This window comes from Eurosta solidaginis, chromosome 5 (genome assembly GCF_040869045.1).
Source record: "Eurosta solidaginis isolate ZX-2024a chromosome 5, ASM4086904v1, whole genome shotgun sequence".
Classification (NCBI taxonomy): Eukaryota; Metazoa; Arthropoda; class Insecta; order Diptera; family Tephritidae; genus Eurosta; species Eurosta solidaginis.
The window spans coordinates 108773997-108792069 of record NC_090323.1 but is presented as its reverse complement, the minus strand read 5'-3'; the positions used below and the strand labels follow the sequence as shown (position 1 = coordinate 108792069).

At 40.8% G+C, this 18073-nt stretch overlaps 1 long non-coding RNA gene and 1 pseudogene across 1 annotated transcript in view; one reads left to right on the top strand and one right to left on the bottom strand.

The window, feature by feature from the left end:
• The window catches only part of LOC137253901 (uncharacterized), a 38183-nt gene extending 21581 nt beyond the window's left edge, over positions 1-16602 (top strand). The window contains exon 3 of the long non-coding RNA XR_010953913.1: positions 16023-16602. This is a non-coding gene — a long non-coding RNA (uncharacterized lncRNA). The remainder of the gene's footprint in view (positions 1-16022) is intronic.
• Positions 9372-15116, bottom strand: LOC137252810 (T-complex protein 1 subunit eta-like; annotated as a pseudogene).
• Positions 16603-18073: the final 1471 nt, after the last annotated feature.

Genomic DNA, 18073 nt, shown 5'->3' with positions numbered 1-18073 from the left:
GTGATTCGAACTTAGCAGAGGATTGCAAATAAGAGGATTTGCAAGCAATTTCGTTACAATATATACTTTTTTACATATACTTTTTACAAAAAAAAAAAAAATGAATTTTACATACTGCTTGCATATACATAAGCAATGACATATTTTTATACCTACATACATACATGAAACTTGAAAATAAATGTGCCACTGAATTAGAACCATGTGTACCTTCATTTATTATTTTGGAATTTTCTCCTTTAGGTGGCTCAAGCGGAACCTAAGCTGAAAATAGTTTTAAACTTAATTTAATCAAATACTGCGAACCAGCGGCCGAATATGTCCAAATAAATCTTGCTTATCGCAAGGGGGCCGGCATGTTTAGGCCAACAGCCCAAACTCAAAACATAAAAGGTCACCCTCGCACTTTTTCTTATATTGTTAACAGTGCCTGTTTATGTTAACCATACAAATGAACATCGCTGGAATAAATAAACAGTTTGACTGGCATTCCATATACATTTTTTACTTCACTTGTTTTCACACATCAAGGAGAAAGGACGTATTCCGCCGCAGTTTCCAGCTTCAACCAAAAGGTAACCTGCAAATATATATATATATATATAAATTTTTGTGTTTAATCTTTATCTTCAATAAAGACTATTTGTGATTATTAAAATTCTAATACCAAACTTTTTCTTCTTTTCTACATTAAATCTTGACCGGCACCATCCCTGAGCTGTGGCCCGGCCAAGACAACATTGTTCTGCTACATTTAATTATATGTGGGTTAATAAATTTGTGGCAAATTTTTTAGCAGTATTTTGAATTTTAGTTTCAGTGAAAAAGAAATAAAAGTTCCAAAACCATGCCGAAAATAGACCAAAATTGAGAAAAAAGGACCAGCGGACCAAATGGGTTTGGAAGGGCCCATTTTTGGTCCAAATGGACCGAGGTGGCAAAGGTGTTCTCAAATGCAAGCTTCCAATTAAATACTGTAAAAACGCTCCACGTCATTTGACTCGTCATTTTACGGCCATTGTGACTTTTCCCAGCGGGTATATTCATAGTCACATTTGCATGGGCGTGGGTTAGGTTTTGTGACCAAATTTTCCGCTTCGTTCCTATTAATGTGATCGTGCATTCCGCTCCCACCTATAGGATGTGGGAATAGTACCGTGCTGCTCACACACGTCACAATGCTCGTCAAATGGCGGTCATATTCTCCGTCATTTCACTCTACATTTTCGAATCATTTGACAATCAATTTTACTGCGGTTGCACCATTTATATAACCGCCATATACTTTGAATTTCACCTGCAGATTTACTTTACCTGGAGCAGCCACATGAATAAAATATCAACCAAAAAAATGGAGTTTTCAATATTTATTATTTTCAATATTATTATATATGTACATGAAAAGGCAACTTAAATTAATATATTTTGTGAGGACCCCAAAGCCGAGGACTTTGTATCCTCACAACATACACATATCCATACATTTTTCTAAAGAACATACATTTTGAAATAACTTGAAATTTATAATAATATTTGAATTTATCACTTATGCATTTTATATGAAGCACGAAAAATATACATATGTATACCTTTATGAATTATACCCTAAATACATATATTCTTTTGTACATTGAATTGATAATTATTAAATTAAAGAACAAATTAGACTTGCGCACTTTTGCACGCAAGCAAAATATTTACATTTTCGCAAACATAAATTTGTAATATAGGATCACCCTAACATGCATTGAATATTTGGAAGGGAGGTAGATACGCACAAAACATAAAAATGCAGCGGTCAATCAACCCTTTGCACACTCAAAATCCAATACACCCAGCTACAAATACAACATACCTAATAACTTAAGTGAACGGAGATCAGCAGCAAGTCGTCAAAATAAGCACCGCTACTAATTGAAATTTCGCTATACATATTTACGCACTAGCATACAACACACCAACGCACGCCATACAACAGACTTCAGAAGCATTGCAAAACACAACATTAGAATCAGGTGACCACAAACAAATGTACAAACGCACAATAGTTAAAGCAAAGGCTGGAAAGCAAGGTATGAGCAAGTACAAATGCAATGTATTCAATAAGGAGCATTATGGTGCGTGGAAATTCATGGGGAGGAAATATTCACCGGAATAACAATTGTTTTATATTGTTAATACTATTAGTTAGAAGTTGTTATTATAAAATAACCGTTTGCCCGCGTGCAAAAATTAGTATATAAGGGCGACGAGTTCGCATTAAAATTCAGAGCTTAGGAGACAGGCATACGAGTCGGTAGGTTTTATGACTACCGACAAAGAGTAGAAATATAATTTTTTATTAAATAAATACTTTTATAACGTTTTTATACGAAATAAACAGGGTTATTCTTTTAGAAGGACCAGTAGGAATTTCTACTTTCAGGAACTCTGGACGGACTGAGGCCAACCCCGGCAAGGTCAAAAGATAAGTCCGTCACATTTTGGCGCCCGATCAGGTTAAACTAATCAAATTTTAAGATATACTTTCAGAGCATCAGAAACGAAGAGGGAAACAAGATTCACACACTTCTGGGTTAATGCGACGAGGATATAAAGCATAACAATGGTAAAGGTATCGTGGATATACTATCTCACTCGAGAGGATTTGGTAGCCTACAGCACGGAATTTGGGCTAGAGAATGGCGAAACGGTTGACGAACTAAGAAAACGATTGGCGAAATTCATCCAAGAGGAGAAGGATAACGAGAACTTACGGGATCGATTCACAGAGTTGGCGATTCGGTATGCGCGGTTTACAAATCCACAAGCATCAAAGACAAGCAGCGAACTAAATTCACTAAGAAATGATAGGCAGGCAAATGGTGCACCCAATCAATTGGAGGTCGGGCAACCACCGATACATTTTATTCAGCAGCCTGGTACGTACGCAACGAACAATTATATTCAAAAGCCTGGCACATATGCAACGACCATGGACAGAGTAAGGAAGTGGGGATTAAAGTACGACGGAGGCAAAGATCCCCTAGGATTCATCGAAAGAGTGGAGGAGCTAGCAGATGGGTATGAAATCAACCGCAACACAAATCCAAAAGCGCTGCCGGAGTTATTGAATGACAAAGCGTTGGTATAGTACAGGAATAACAACCGGCATTGGCAGGAGTGGGACGCCTTCAAAAAGGACTTCCTGAAGTTCTTTCTATGCTCCCGATACTTAGAGCAATTGGAAGATGAAATTCGAATGCGCGTACAACGACAAGGTGAGCTATTTAACGGTCACCGTTAGGTTATGTCTTAGTATAACAAGGACTCATGCGTCACGCGGGCTACACCGAGGAGCAGAAACTAACCCGCATATACAGAAACTCGCGCAGAGAGTACCAACTATATATAAAGCGGAGCGAGGTCAGCAATCTTGAGGAGCTGGAAAGTTTAGCTCAAGACTATGAAAATATTACTTCCGACAGGGTACCGATGCAACCAACCACAAGGCCATTCATTCCACGGCGTCAAGAAGGTCAGTACCAGTGTCTCCAGGCAGAACAAAGAAAGGAGCGAGTAGAAGTCCAACAACAGCAGAGGTCAGAGTCACAACAAGAATATGTAGAAACAAGAACGTCCTGCAGACGATGCGGAAGAGGCGGTCACTTTTCATACGGGTGCCGATGCATAAGAAGAGAATTTTGCTGGTTGCTGGACATGTGGTAAGATAGGCGGAATCACGTTGTTGTAGGAAGTCACAGGGAAACGACCAGAGACCACATTGGAACCGAGGGATGGGATCTTCGGAGAAATTAGACATGTTCAAATACACAAAGGGACGCATATTGGTAACAACGTATGTGGACGGAGAAGAAGCGGTAGCAGCGATTGACACGGGAGCGACGAGGAGTTTTATAAGTGATGCAATGGCGAGAAGATTAAAAACTGGCAAATTCAAGGAAGTAAAGACACGAGTAAAAATGGGCGATGGCAGAGCAATAATAATCAAAGAAGCGGTAGATGCAGAATTAAGAATGGGTGATAAAGTACAGACGAACGAGATGCTAATTCTACCGGGACTGGGCGATGAGGTGGTAATCGGCACTGACTATCTGGAGAAGATAAACTTGGAGATGAGATGTGGTGGTCAAGAAATAACATTGAGAGTAAACGAACGGAAGCAAGAGGAAGTGATATGTACAACTATCGAAACGAATAGCGAAGATTTGAAGGAACACAACCCAATGGCGGCGATAGAAACTAGCAAGACAAAAGATGCGGTGAGTAAATTTCTGAGCTTAGAATTACAGGTATTTGCAAAGATGTCAGGAGTATCCAACGTGGCCACACATAAAATAGTTATGAGGGACGACCGTCCAATTAAGAAAAGGTACTATCCGAAGAATCCTAAAATGCAAGAAATTATCAACAAGGAAGGACGCATACCCTTTACCACATATATAACATATCTTGGACAAATTAAGAAGCGCGAGATTTATCAGTAGCCTCGACTTGAAAAATGGATATTGGCAAATCCCTATGGAAGCAAGCAGCAAGCAATACACCGCATTCACAGTACCTGGGCGTGGATTATACCAATGTAGTGTAATGCCATTTGGCTTGCACTCACCCCCAGCAACTTTCCAGAGAGCACTTGATCGTGTCATAGGACCAGAATTGGAACCATACGCGTTTGCTTATTTTGACGATATTATCATTTCAGGCAAACCATTGGAAGAGCACATTGCACATTTAACAGAAGTATTTCGAAGGCTGCATAGAGCGAACCTGAGAATACATCCGGAAAAATGTGAGTTTTTTAAAAAAAGGTTAAAATATCTAGGTCATGTCGTTAGCGAGGAAGGCATCCATACCGACCCAGACAAGATAGCAGCCATCAAAGAACTGGAACCACCGAAGAATATACGAGAGTTACGACGTTTTCTAGGAGTTGTGTCATGGTATAGAAAATTCGTGCCGGATTTTTCACAAGTGTCACACCCGTTAACATCGATGCTCAAGAAAGGTAGTAAGTGGAGGTGGTCTGAAGAGCAACACTCAGTATTCGAAGCACTTAAGGCAGCACTGACGCAGGCACCGGTACTCGCTTATCCAGATTTTTCGAGGAAGTTTAGTTTACAGACGGATGCAAGTGATTTTGCTCTTGGTGCAGTACTTACGCAAGGTTCAGGCGACGAGGAGCGAGTAATAGCATACGCAAGCCGCAGGTTGAGATGATCTACTCACCGACAGAAAAGGAGTGTTTGGCAAAAGTCTGGGCAATACGAAAGATGAGGCCATACGTAGAAGGATACACGTTTACAGTAATAACAAATCACCTAGCGTTGAAATGGTTGAATGCGCTAGAGAGTCCGGCTGGTCGGATTGCGAAGTGGGCGCTGGAACTACAGCAATACTAATTTGACGTAAAGTATCGAAAAGGAAAGTTGAACGTTGCGGCAGATGCATTATCAAGGCAACCGATGAACGAGCAGTTAGGTACGTTGACGATGGATGACGGAAAAGCCGAGTGTAAGTGGCTTAAAGCAAAGATGTAAGAAAGGCGCCGGAGAAATTCCCAGAGTACGTCATCGAGGATGGAAAGTTGTACAGACGCATAGAAAGTCAGGTGGATGGCGAAGATGCCATGGAAGCTATGTGTGCCGACTCCACAGAGACGCAGAGTGATAGAGGAGATTACCGACACACCGAGCGCAGGGCATATGGGCATCCGAAAATCGATAGCAAGAGCAACAACACGTTATTACTGGCCAGGAATGTTCAGGGATATAAGAAATTACGTACAGCAATGTCACGCATGTCAAATATATAAACCGAGTCAACAGTAAGCCGCGGGTAAGATGCTAACGAAGATTTCAAAGGAGCCTTGGGCAACAGTCTGTGCAGACTTTGTTGGTCCAATGCCACGATCGAAGCATGGCAACACAATGGCACTAGTATTCCTAGACAAATTTTCAAAATGGGTAGAGGTAGTACCAATCAGAAAGGCAACGACAGAATGTTTAATAAGAGGATTTCGAGAGAGGATCTTCGCACGGTTCGGCGTCCCAAAATTATTTATTACGGACAACGGAGCACAGTTTATCAGCAGACGTTTTAAGAGATTTTTAGAGGAACTTGGCATGAAACACCAATTAACGGCACCGTACACGCAGCAGGAGAACCCGACAGAGAGTGCAAACAGGAACCTCAAGAGGATGATAGCACAATTTACGGGAAAGGAGCAGAAGATATGGGATGAGTCGTTACCAGAGATAACGCTGGCATTGAATACAAGTGTATGTGAATCGACCGGTTACATTCAAGCATACATAGTACAAGGGAGGGAACCGAGAATTCCCAACAGCCTTTACGATGAGCAGACATTTGGTACAGGTGAGAAATTAGCAAACCCAGGAGAGAAGTCAACGAGGATGAAAGAAATATTCGAGATGGTACGACGTAAGCTAGAGAGAGCATCTATAGAGCAAGCGAAGTATTACAACTTAAGACGAAGGCAATGGCGACCGGCGATAGGCGACCTAGTGCTGGTAAAGGAACATCAAAAGCGGCGGATAACTTTGCAGCCAAACTAGCGCCCAGGTACAGTGGACCTCACCGGGTAACGAACTTTGTGTAACCAGTGATCGTAGAGCTAGACAAAGTCTTCAGACGAAGGAAGAGTACAGCCCACCTAAGTGAGCTGAAAGCATACCACGCAGCCGACGCCGCCGACAACAACGAATCCAGGAGGCAAAGTCATAAACAGAGTTACAAGAAGGACGGTAGTGAAGATCAAACCACGTCAATATCGTCAAATCAAACAGCAAACAACGATCCCGAGGTACAACAGCAGAGAGATAACAGCGAGGTAGCTATTTGCGGTACGCTCACACGAGTCAGCGAAGAGACCGAGAGACAACACGGAAAGAACCAGGGTACAAGTCAACAGGTGATAACATACAGAGACGGTCAATTACAAAACATTCCGGAGAAGCAGGTACGAATATTTCCAGAAAATAAATTACAGATCGCCAGAGAACTGGCACATGGATTAAGATTACACCTGGAAAGGCAGTTCGCTATGGCAGCCTTAAACGAACACACACCCCGAGACAACTGCGGAATTACAGACTATTTTGTAAGATTCTACTTCAATCCGGATGAAATCGGTAGTAACGGACACGCCCAACCGAGACAATGTCAAATCATACACGAATGAATTTCATATCAAGAAGTACCCGGAAGTCGAATCAACCACTAAAAGCTCGGTAAACTCTAACCACAATTACATAAATTTCCCATAAATAAAATCTTTAACTATGCGCATGATATACCACGTTTTTTTTAAATCCACCATACACGGTGGGAACACCCTAAGGAAAATCCACCAGTTTTTCATTTACTTTATATAATGGCATCACACATCGACGGGAAGGGCAGCGAAACGCCAACAACCAACGACGACAGCGAAATATTAAGCCGTAAGGCCAGCGAGGTCAACGGCAGCCTCAACGACCACAACAGCGACATATTGAGCCTGATGGCCAGCGACGGCAGCGGCGATGAAGCAGCATGGGCGAACACCACTTTCGCGTATGGATTACGCGACTGGGCTGGTCACGGTGAGTCTCGTTGCGGCAGGTGAAGGGGGAGTATGAGGACCCCAAAGCCGAGGACTTTGTATCCTCACAACTTCCACATATCCATACATTTTTTTAAAGAACATACATTTTGAAATAACTTGAAATTTATAATAATATTTGAATTTATCACTTATACATTTTATATGAAGCACCAGAAATATACATATGTATACCTTTATGAATAATACCCTAAATACAATTATTCTCTTGTACATTGAATTGATAATTATTAAATTAAAGAACAAATTAGACTTGCGCAATTTTGCACGCAAGCAAAATATTAACATTTTCGCAAACATAAATTTTAAATATAGGATCACCCTAACATGCATTGAATATTTGGAAGGGAGGTAGAACATAAAAATGCAGTGGTCAATCAACCCTTTGCACACTCAAAATCCAATACACCCAGATACAAATACAACATACATAATAACTTAAGTGAACGGAGATCAGCAGCAAGTCGTCAAAATAAGCGCCGCTACGAATTGAAATTTCGCTATACATATTTATGCACTAGCATACAACACACCAACGCACGCCATACAACAGACGGCAGAAGCATTGGGCAAAGCAAAACACAACATTAGAATCAGGTGACCACAAACAAATGCACAAACACACAATAGTTAAAGCAAAGGCTGGAAAGCACGGTATGGGCAAGTACAAAGGCATTGTATTCAATAAGGAGCATTATGGTGCGTGGAAATTCATGGGAAGGAAATATTCACCGGAATAACAGGTGTTTTATATTGTTAATACTATTAGTTAGAAGTTGTTATTATAAAATAACCGTTTGCCTGCGTGCAAAAATTAGTATATAAGAGCTACGAGTTCGCATTAAAATTCAGAGTTTAGGAGACAGGCATACGAGTCGGTAGGTTTTATGACTACCGACCAAGAGTACACCTGAAGGTTTTTGACTTCATTTGTACTAAAAGTATATTCGTCTGGAGGCTTTATTACTCCATTCGACTGCAGAGGTTGGCCGAGGGCTTTATTACCTCAGTCACCTCTTACAAAGCAAGGAAACAGCTAGGAGTAGAAATAGAATTTTTTATTAAATAAATACTTTTATAAAGTTTTTATACGAAATAAAAAGGGTTTTTCTTTTAGAATACTGGTAGGAATTTCTACTTTCAGGAACCCTGGACGGACTGAGGCCAACCCCGGCAAGGTCAAAGGAAAAGTCCGTCACAATTTCACATAAAAAAGAAGTAAGTACTTTAATAATAAATAAACTCGCTTAACTGGTTTTTGTTTTCCAATTGAAATCTTTCTTTGCGCAAGCACATCGCTAACCTGTGTTGGCAAAAGATACGATGATACTGTTTTCGATAGATATTCGGACGAGCCGCTACTCGGCGAAGTAGAGATGACCGTTGTGTCGGTGACAGCAGTTACAACAGCAGCCGTTGTACCATCCGTGGAGTGTGATGAATGCCTCTCTGCCTTTTCCAATTGCTTGGCGCCAACAATTTTTGCTTTTTGTAAAGCTTCAGCTGTAATGCAAATAAATAGATGGGTTAAAGTGGTTTTCGTATGTTATTCATAACTCACCCTCTAATGCCATCATCACAGCCTTCTCATCGATTTTGAATATGTGTACTGTTTCAGTATTCCCAGCCAGTTTGTTCGGTGCAATATTTTCGATTTGATGTAACATTTTCATTATCATGAATATGTATACTATCCGTTAGGCAGACAATTAGTTGCGTCCGATTCATTCGTATTGAGTATATTTCAACCGTAGACGCAAAGGCAGATATTTTGATTCTTTTTGAAGTGTAACATTTGTAAACCGTTGGGGTTATCTGCTGTCACCATCACCACTAGAGAGATATTGAAGAGACGTTCGAGCAAGATAATATGTTGCGATTGACGCGCATAGATTTCTTCCACCTTGTCACAGTTATTGATGGAGAAAATCCTAAATCCATCTTCACCATCTAATAGGGAAATTGAACTGTAGAGGAAGAAACATTTTATAAAATTTAATAAAATCAAAAATGATAGTTGTGCTTAAAAGGGGTAAAGTATTGTATATGTTAAAGTATAGCAAAGTGTCAGCGGCTTTGTCCTGGTGAAAATTGAGTTTGAATAGGTCTCATCCTTCATTCTCAGAAACATGTACGAAGGTACCTGGTAAGATATTTAAAATTATCAACGCTTTTTTCGCAATAACTTCAAAAAAACTCATATTCAAACCGGTGTCCTATCCCTACTTCTGTTTAACTTCTACACATCAATAGCTATCTTCACCACCAGAAGGGGTCACTATTGTTTCCTACATCGATGAGCTTTGTTATAAAATAAACAGCTATCTCCGTGATCTCTCCGGTTTTGTTGACACGTGAAACCTGATATTGTCACCGTCCAAATCATCGGCGACCTTATTTATAACATCGACGCGCCAAATGTCGACCATATGGCATTACGCTACCGACTGTCTTGAACCCTAAAATCTAGGGTGTGACGTTCGATCAGGATCTAAATTAGGGTGAGCATGCAGCCGCAATTATATGGAAAATCCAGTGCCTTAATAAAATCCTCAAATCTTTTACTGGCAGGACTTAGGGAAAAAGCAAAGAAATGCTCATTACCACCATCCGATTGCATGCTACGCGTCCCGATATAGTCGCCAAGCCTAAATACTACTCACTGGAAGAAGCTACAGGCCTGCCAAAATACTGTCCTCTTGTCCCTTGGACTCCCGTTAGAGGACATTGATGACAATTTGTGATCGGTCGTACCTATTTGATGGGGCGAAGCACTGCTACAACAACAACAACAACCACTTCCACAATTGATAGTCCCGCGAAATAACACTGCATTTAGCAAAAAAGAAATTTATTTCGTAACACAGTTTTGTTTGGAAAATGCCGTGCACAAAGAAATGTTAATTATTTAATCAAAATTTATATTTTTGTAAAATTGTCAAAGTTTTAAGTTTTATATTTTAAATTGTTTGAGTTTGGATCTAGAAAAATAGAAACCGTACCTGCGGGTACGCGCAGTCGACTCCTGTCCTAGACTATACCAAAAGTTTTCACTATTAATGTGGAAAAATTTCGACGCTAGTAACCTTTTGTTATTTATAATTATGTTTTTAGAAATTTGGTTGAATAGCCAAGACGTTAATCAATCACCAAAATGTATATCTGATGCTTCTGTCTTCAGATTGGTTTACCTTCAGATTCTTGTTGTTTTCTGGCTTCTATTCTCTTTATAATAAATGGTAATAATTTATTTGTAGGTAAATTGATGACTTTATGGCAAATATACTAAAGATTTGTATATTGAGCCATTATCTTATTAATTTTTGATAAATTAAATCTTTCTCGAGCTAAATGGGGGCACTAAGGCGTAGACTACGGGATTCCCTTGGGCGTGAACAGCAAGGAGCCACAAAAGATTTATAGAAGCTACGTGGACGTCTGGTTTTGGGATCTAGCCCAGAACAACCTGTCCGATGCAACCATCCCTTACACGAGACACACTGACAAGAGTATGGCCGTCCTAAAAAGATTCTTTTCTGGCAGACGCAGCAAAACCATTTCTCAGGACCGGGGTCAGGAGACGGACCCGGATTGGATTCCGGTGAATCCAGTACTCAAAGAACAGTACCCAAAACTAGTGGAAGAGGAACGCATACTCCCCAGGGAAACGCGAGTCACTCTAGCTCAACTTCGCTCTGGATACTGTAACAGGCTAAACTCTAACCTATCCAGAATCAACCCCGACATACAAAATGTATGCCCGCTTGCAATGTGTCCCCACATGACACCAACGATCTCTTTAATTGTAATGTGGAACCAACGCCTCTAACACCCCTTTCATTATGCTCCATCCCTGTTGAAACAGCAAGTTTCCTTGGACTACGAAAGCGCTCGCGCATTTTTTCGCATCCGGCAGCAATTTATCGCCAAAGGCGATGGAAATTTTGTCATTGTGCCTAGGCGGATTCGATAGGGACTTTACGGTGGACCAAAGCAGAGAGGTTGCAAACGCTTAGGTGCTCCCCCCATTTCGCCCGCTTGTGTTCATCCACAAACAATCTGATGCTGTCTTATAAGGCCACGTTCTCTCGCTAAACTAGCGGCCTCCGCAGGCAGGTGTGGCCGAATTTCGGGAATTCTACCGGCGGGAATGAAACGAGCCGAGGCGGATTCAATGACCTTGCGACGCTCCTCTTGACGGGCACCAGTTGGGATAGGGAGGGCAGCAAAGCGGTTGTCTGTAAAGGATCTGTATTCGTCCCAGTTTCCTTTTTTAAAGTTAATGAAAGTGCGTTTTTCTGTGACGATGAAGTCGCCGGAACGCTAGAGCGAAACAAGTATAGGCAGGTGGTCGGATGCCAATGTTACCATCGGCTGCCAGTTGACGCAGTTTACGAGTTCTGCGCTCACGATTGAATTATTCGGCGAACTGTGACAGCTTCCTACCATACGTGTGGGGGCGTCTCCGTTTATTGTGCAGAACGTCGTTTTTTCTATTTGATCCGCTAACATCTCACCCCTACCGTCCACCCGCAAGTTTGAATGCCATAGATCGTGATGGGCATTGAAATCGCCAAAGATAATGCGATTGCTGCCAGTGAGTAAGGCGCTGATATTAGGGCAGGTTCCACTGGGGCAACAGGTGGCAGGAGGGATGTAGACGTTGACCGAACGGATAAGCCTTGACGTTCTAAGACACTGTCCCTGCGGGCGATGTCGGGATCAAATATATGATATTGCACAGAGTGGTGTATGGTAAACGCGAGGCCGCCTCCATTTCCGCACTCGCGATCTTTTCTGTGGACATTATACCCAGAACAGGTCTGCAATGCAGATCTTGCTGTGAGTTTAGCCTCTTTAATCGCAGCAATGCGGATGTTGTGCCGCTTCATGAAATCGACTATCTCCGTGATCTTCTTAGTTAATCCATTACAGTTTAACTGCAGAATTCTGTAGTGAATAGGGGAGACGTTGTCACTCTGGGAGTAAGTGACGAGTGACTACGCCTGGGTTGTGGAAGGCCAGGACGCGACTGCTGTTGTGGCCCTGGGACTGGACGTCGTTGAGTAAGCATTGGGGTACCCGGTGTATTTTGGTATGCGGCCTGGCAACATGGCGCAATGAAAACCGTCGGACGTCCTAGGGCGTGAACAGCAAGGAGCCACAAAATATTAATACGTGGACGTCTGATTTTGGGATCTAGCCCAGAACAACCTGTCCGATGCAACCATCCCTTACACGAGACACACTGACAAGAGTATGACCGTCCTAAAAAGATTCTTTTCCGGCAGATGCAGCAAAACCATTTCTCAGGACCGGGGTCAGGAGACGGGTCCGGATTGGGTTCGATACCTTCACGGAGCAAGAGAATATGGAGCAGTCCCGCTGCAAGGAGCTGCTGTGAGGATGACAATTTGTGGGAGGGACACAACAAATTAAATGGGGTTATACTGAAATGCCAGTCCTTGGTCGGGAAAAATCCCGAGTCGCTCTGGTACATAGAACCGACGGCCTTGGGAAGCGAACTCCCGTTAGAGGATGTTGATGACAATTTGTGATCGGTCGCACCTATTAAGTGGGGCGAAGAACTGCTACAACAACAACAACCAACTCGGGAGCGGTTAATATGATCACTTTAAACCTTCTAAGCCATCCCGCCCCACCCCCTATTTCCACGAGGAACTTGGGGTCGCCATTACACATTACACTGAACGAGTCCACGGCGACGTTACTGATCAGTTGAACGCCTTACAGGTAGTTGGCAAAAGAAATGGCATATACGACCAGAAGGCACTCGAAGACGATGCCTCAAAACTACAAAAGCAATAATTATCATTTCACTGACACACATTTTATAGTTTTTTCTTCCGGAGTTGGACACAGTATTTTCATAATATTACTTAACAATTTAAGATTAGACATTTTTTATACCTTTCATGAACATCAAATGGTATATTAACTTTGGTCAGATGTTTGTAACGTTGAGAGATATAGAAGATAGACTCACCATTAAGTATACCGAATTGATCAGGGCGACGAACTGAGTTGATATAGCCATGTCCGTCTGTCCGTCCGTCTGTCTGTTTGAACGCAAACTAGTCCCTCATATTTTGAGATATCTCAATGAAATTTGGCACAAGGATGTATTTCTGTATTATATTAGACATTTGTCGGATCCGGTAGGATCGGACCACTATAACATATATCTACCAAACAACCGATCGTTCAGATAAGGGGGTTTTTTGCCATTTTTTATTTTATATATATTTTAAAAATCGTTTAGGTATGTACATCTGTTCACTATATATTTCTTATCTTATACATCCCATTATTTGGAGATTACGAACGGGATAAGATTATTGTTCAGCCCCATTCATGAAAGGTATGAAGTCTTCGGCACAGACGAAGACAGTCCCGTCCTTAGTTGTTTCAATTTGTATTTTGACTTACCAGCAACAACAGAATCATGTTTAATTGTACACCGCACAATCATTATAGCATCATGTAACGAAGCTCAGTTTCTTTCAGAAATTGTTCGGCACCGCCACGTAAAATCAATGTACATATTCTAGCATTAACGCAACCTTTAAATAAAATCAATGTCAAACCCACTATCAAACCTTGGAAAATGTTGAAACGTTCACCACCAACTTCACGTTCTTCAAAGTAATCACATTGACCCAAAACACTTGAATTAATATCATTAGCTATAGTCATAACAGCACCACCACAAGCTTTCATTGTACGTTTCAAATCTTCTTCTGGTACACTAACAGCACATAACATATCACAATCTGCAAAATACTGTGTAGCAACATCTCCAATTGGTAGTTTAGATAACACAACATTGGCGCCTTACTTAGCTAGTTTATTGTACAGATTACGCCATTCAGCATCAACAATTGCCTGATACTCTTGAACATTATCAACACGTACTTCAGCATTATCACGCTCAGCCTTCAATTCCCATTTTAATTTTTTTAATAATGCGATTTTAATTTTTTTGTGTGACTTTGGGTCCATCAAAGGAAAGTACAGCGTCCACAACCATTTTAGAAAAGAAATCTTTTTGCTGATGAATAAGTTTGGAGGGCATTGCTGTGGCAGCGCTTTTTTCCAATAAAACACGTTGTTGTTCCTTTGATTGGCGCTTCGACATGTACAGCCATGTTATATTTTGGTCATGGATAATTGTAATGCTTTACGTATAGCTTTAATGATGATACGTGCATGCACGCCTTCCTCAACATATGGCTTAGCTTGTTTTAAGATTACACCTGCTTAAAGTATTACTAAAGTAGTGCCATGGCCGACCTGATAAGAGAAATATTTTTATTCTACACATTCTAATATAACAAAAACATACCTCAGCATCTTGAGATTTGGCGATGTCGACTAGAGTTTTACGGCTGGATGCACAATATCCAATAGTTGCACGATCATTTGAAATTGCGGCCCTACCACTGGAATCAACAATATGCTTGTCCATACTGCGTGTTTTTTTACCATCTGTTGTTACTGTACATATAAGACATTGGAAACGACGACCAGCATCTACAAATTGCATATTAGCCTTGCAACGATTACATCTAATTGGACCCAATTCACCAAAATTTACAATGGGTGGCTACTATTCACCTTCAACCGTGCGTGCCATTGGTGAAACGGTAAGTGTAATGGACAAAGCTGTTGTTTTTAATAAATCAGCTGTTGCAGGTATGCAATACAAAGAGGACCTGCAAACGAGAAAGATCAATGTAATTGCCAAACAAAACATTAATTTCGAATGTCAATACCTAACGTGACGTAGCGAGGAGTTACCCTGTTCTTGTACCACATATTTTGTGGTCACCAATGCTGGTAATAAACTCTGTTGATTAGTAATAAAAGCACCATAAGCGCTATTTGATTTTCAATGATAACGCTTATCGGATTTGGCATCTGATCGGGATCTAAACGGCGTTGGGCTTGATCATACTGTTGCGGCTGTTGATATATACCAGTACCAGGTGCAGGTGGTTGCTAAAGAAAATAATACAAAAATAATCATCAGCAATACTTGAAATATATTAGCTGTATTAAAAAAATAAATGTAAGGCGCGATAACCTCCGAAGAGTTCTAAGGCCGAGCTTCTCTTCCAATTTACGTCGTGCTCCTCTTGATTGTCCCTACAAATTGGCCGGACGGGACCTACATGTTTTTTGCCGACTCCGAACGGCATCTGCAAGGCAGATGAGTTTTCATTGAGAGCTTTTCATGGCAGAAATACACCCGGAGCGCTTGCCAGACACTGCCGAGGGGCGACCCCGTTTAGAAAAATTGTCTTCTAAATGAAAAAACTTATTTCTAAAATTTTGATGTTGCTTTCCTTCCTTTCCTTGTTTGTCATTGCAGCCATCGAGTAGCTGTCGCAGTGCCGAATTACTAGGCAACCAAAAGTCGGTGTTCCCAACACAAATTCAAAAAACACTTGCATCATCTGTTGACGACAACACAATTGAAGATTCAGCTGACGCAAACCTGTGTGTTGTGTTTCGTAAGCTGAATAAAAAAGATCCAATTACGAAAAAAGCATTTGAGGAGCTTATTGCCGTTGTTAATCGTGCCGATGTCGAAGAACTAATACAAATCTTACCACTGTGGTCCAAAATCTACAAATATCTGGCATTTGATCCGGCACATAACCCGCGAGACTCAACGCAAGTTTTGCATAAAATGTTAGCGTTGAAATGTAAATGGAATGTGGCTCCCTATCTAAAACATTTGGTTCCAGTTTGGCTGTTTTCTCACTTTGATAACTATGTATACTCCAGCTGCAATTACTGCTCGTTCAAGCTTTTATGATATTTTTGATATAAAATTTAATGGCGTACTGGAAGTATGTTTATACTGTCAATTACAGATATTGGAACAGGTGTACGAGTATCTTTCAAAACCCGTAATGAATTTGACTTGTAAAGGCATAGACGATAGCCTTGACCATGGGAAATTATACGCAAGTCTTGAAGTGTTGTCATTTTTTACTGAACATACAAAGACATCTATTCTATCGCCACAATCACATGTTATTCTTCGTTCAATACTCGAACTAAAACATTATTGGAATTTGGGAGCACAGGCCTCAAAACAAGAAAGGTAAGTAAACACGTGCTTATATCTTTTACTATAATTATTAATTAGCGCTTAACCGGCCAAGCGATTATGCCCGTTTCGTCACAAGTACCGCCGGCAAGGCGTGCGAGCGTGCCGTATCTGAAGCTTACGCTGTATTCCGGCCGGTAGAATACCTGAAATCATACCCCATTTCCCAGCTGAAGCTGCAAACTTAGCAAGAGAACGTGACCTGGCCCGACAACTCGACCTTAGAGACCCCAATATTAGGAATCCCAATTTATTTATTTTTATTTTTTATTTTATTTAAAATTATAGTCGACTCAAAAACAAAGCCGTCGACTGCTAAGAATAATAGATTCAATTACAAGAAAAGAACGTACATAAACTTACAAGCCAAGAATTAAAGTAAATTATATATAAATATACGCATTACAATTTCAATTATAATATACAGAAAGTAACAATGTTATTTAAGAATTTATATAAGTGTGCCCAGTGGGCCCCGTGGACCCCCACCATCGTGAGGAGCTCAGAAGGGAGCTTTCACGAGGTGCTCAGAAGGGAGATCTGTGCCCATAAGGGGCTTTATTTCGTTTAAAATATCAGGCCAAACACAAGGGTATGGCAGTATGTATAGCAGCAAATGAACATTCGATCGTGAGCACCAAATCCGCATATGATTATTTATTTATTTATTAAAGACGACAACAAACGTAAAATGGTCGACTACATGATAAGAATTGACATACATATATATGTATACAGTTCAAAAGTTCTCAGGTTAGATAGGCGAGTATTGCATTACGTAAAGTGGCAAAAGTACATTCAAGTAATATTCTGCGATTTTCTAGAGTCGGTAAGTTAATAAGAAGAAGCCTACTTCTGTATGGTGGTAGGTGAAGATTTGAGTCCCAATTGAGACCACGTAATGCAAATATTAGAAATTGCTTTTGTACAGATTAAATAAGCTTTATATGATATTGAGAGACAGGACACGCAACGCATGAGCAATATTCAAGTATTGGACGGACCAGCGATGTGTAGAAAGTCTTAGTGAGGTACGGGTCATCAAACTCTTTAGCCCACCTTTTAACAAATCAAGTACACCCAACGCCTTGTTGGCAATAGATGAAATATGCATGTTAAAACTCAGTTTCGGATCAAAAAGGACACCTAAATCATTTGCAATAGATATACGCTCCAAAGGGTTGCCATCTAGTGTATAAGGATTCCAAACTGGTTTCACACGGTGAAAATTTATATGCTTACATTTAGAGCAATTTAAAACTAGTAAGTTTGTTGAGCACCAACATTGGAATGAGTCTAAATCG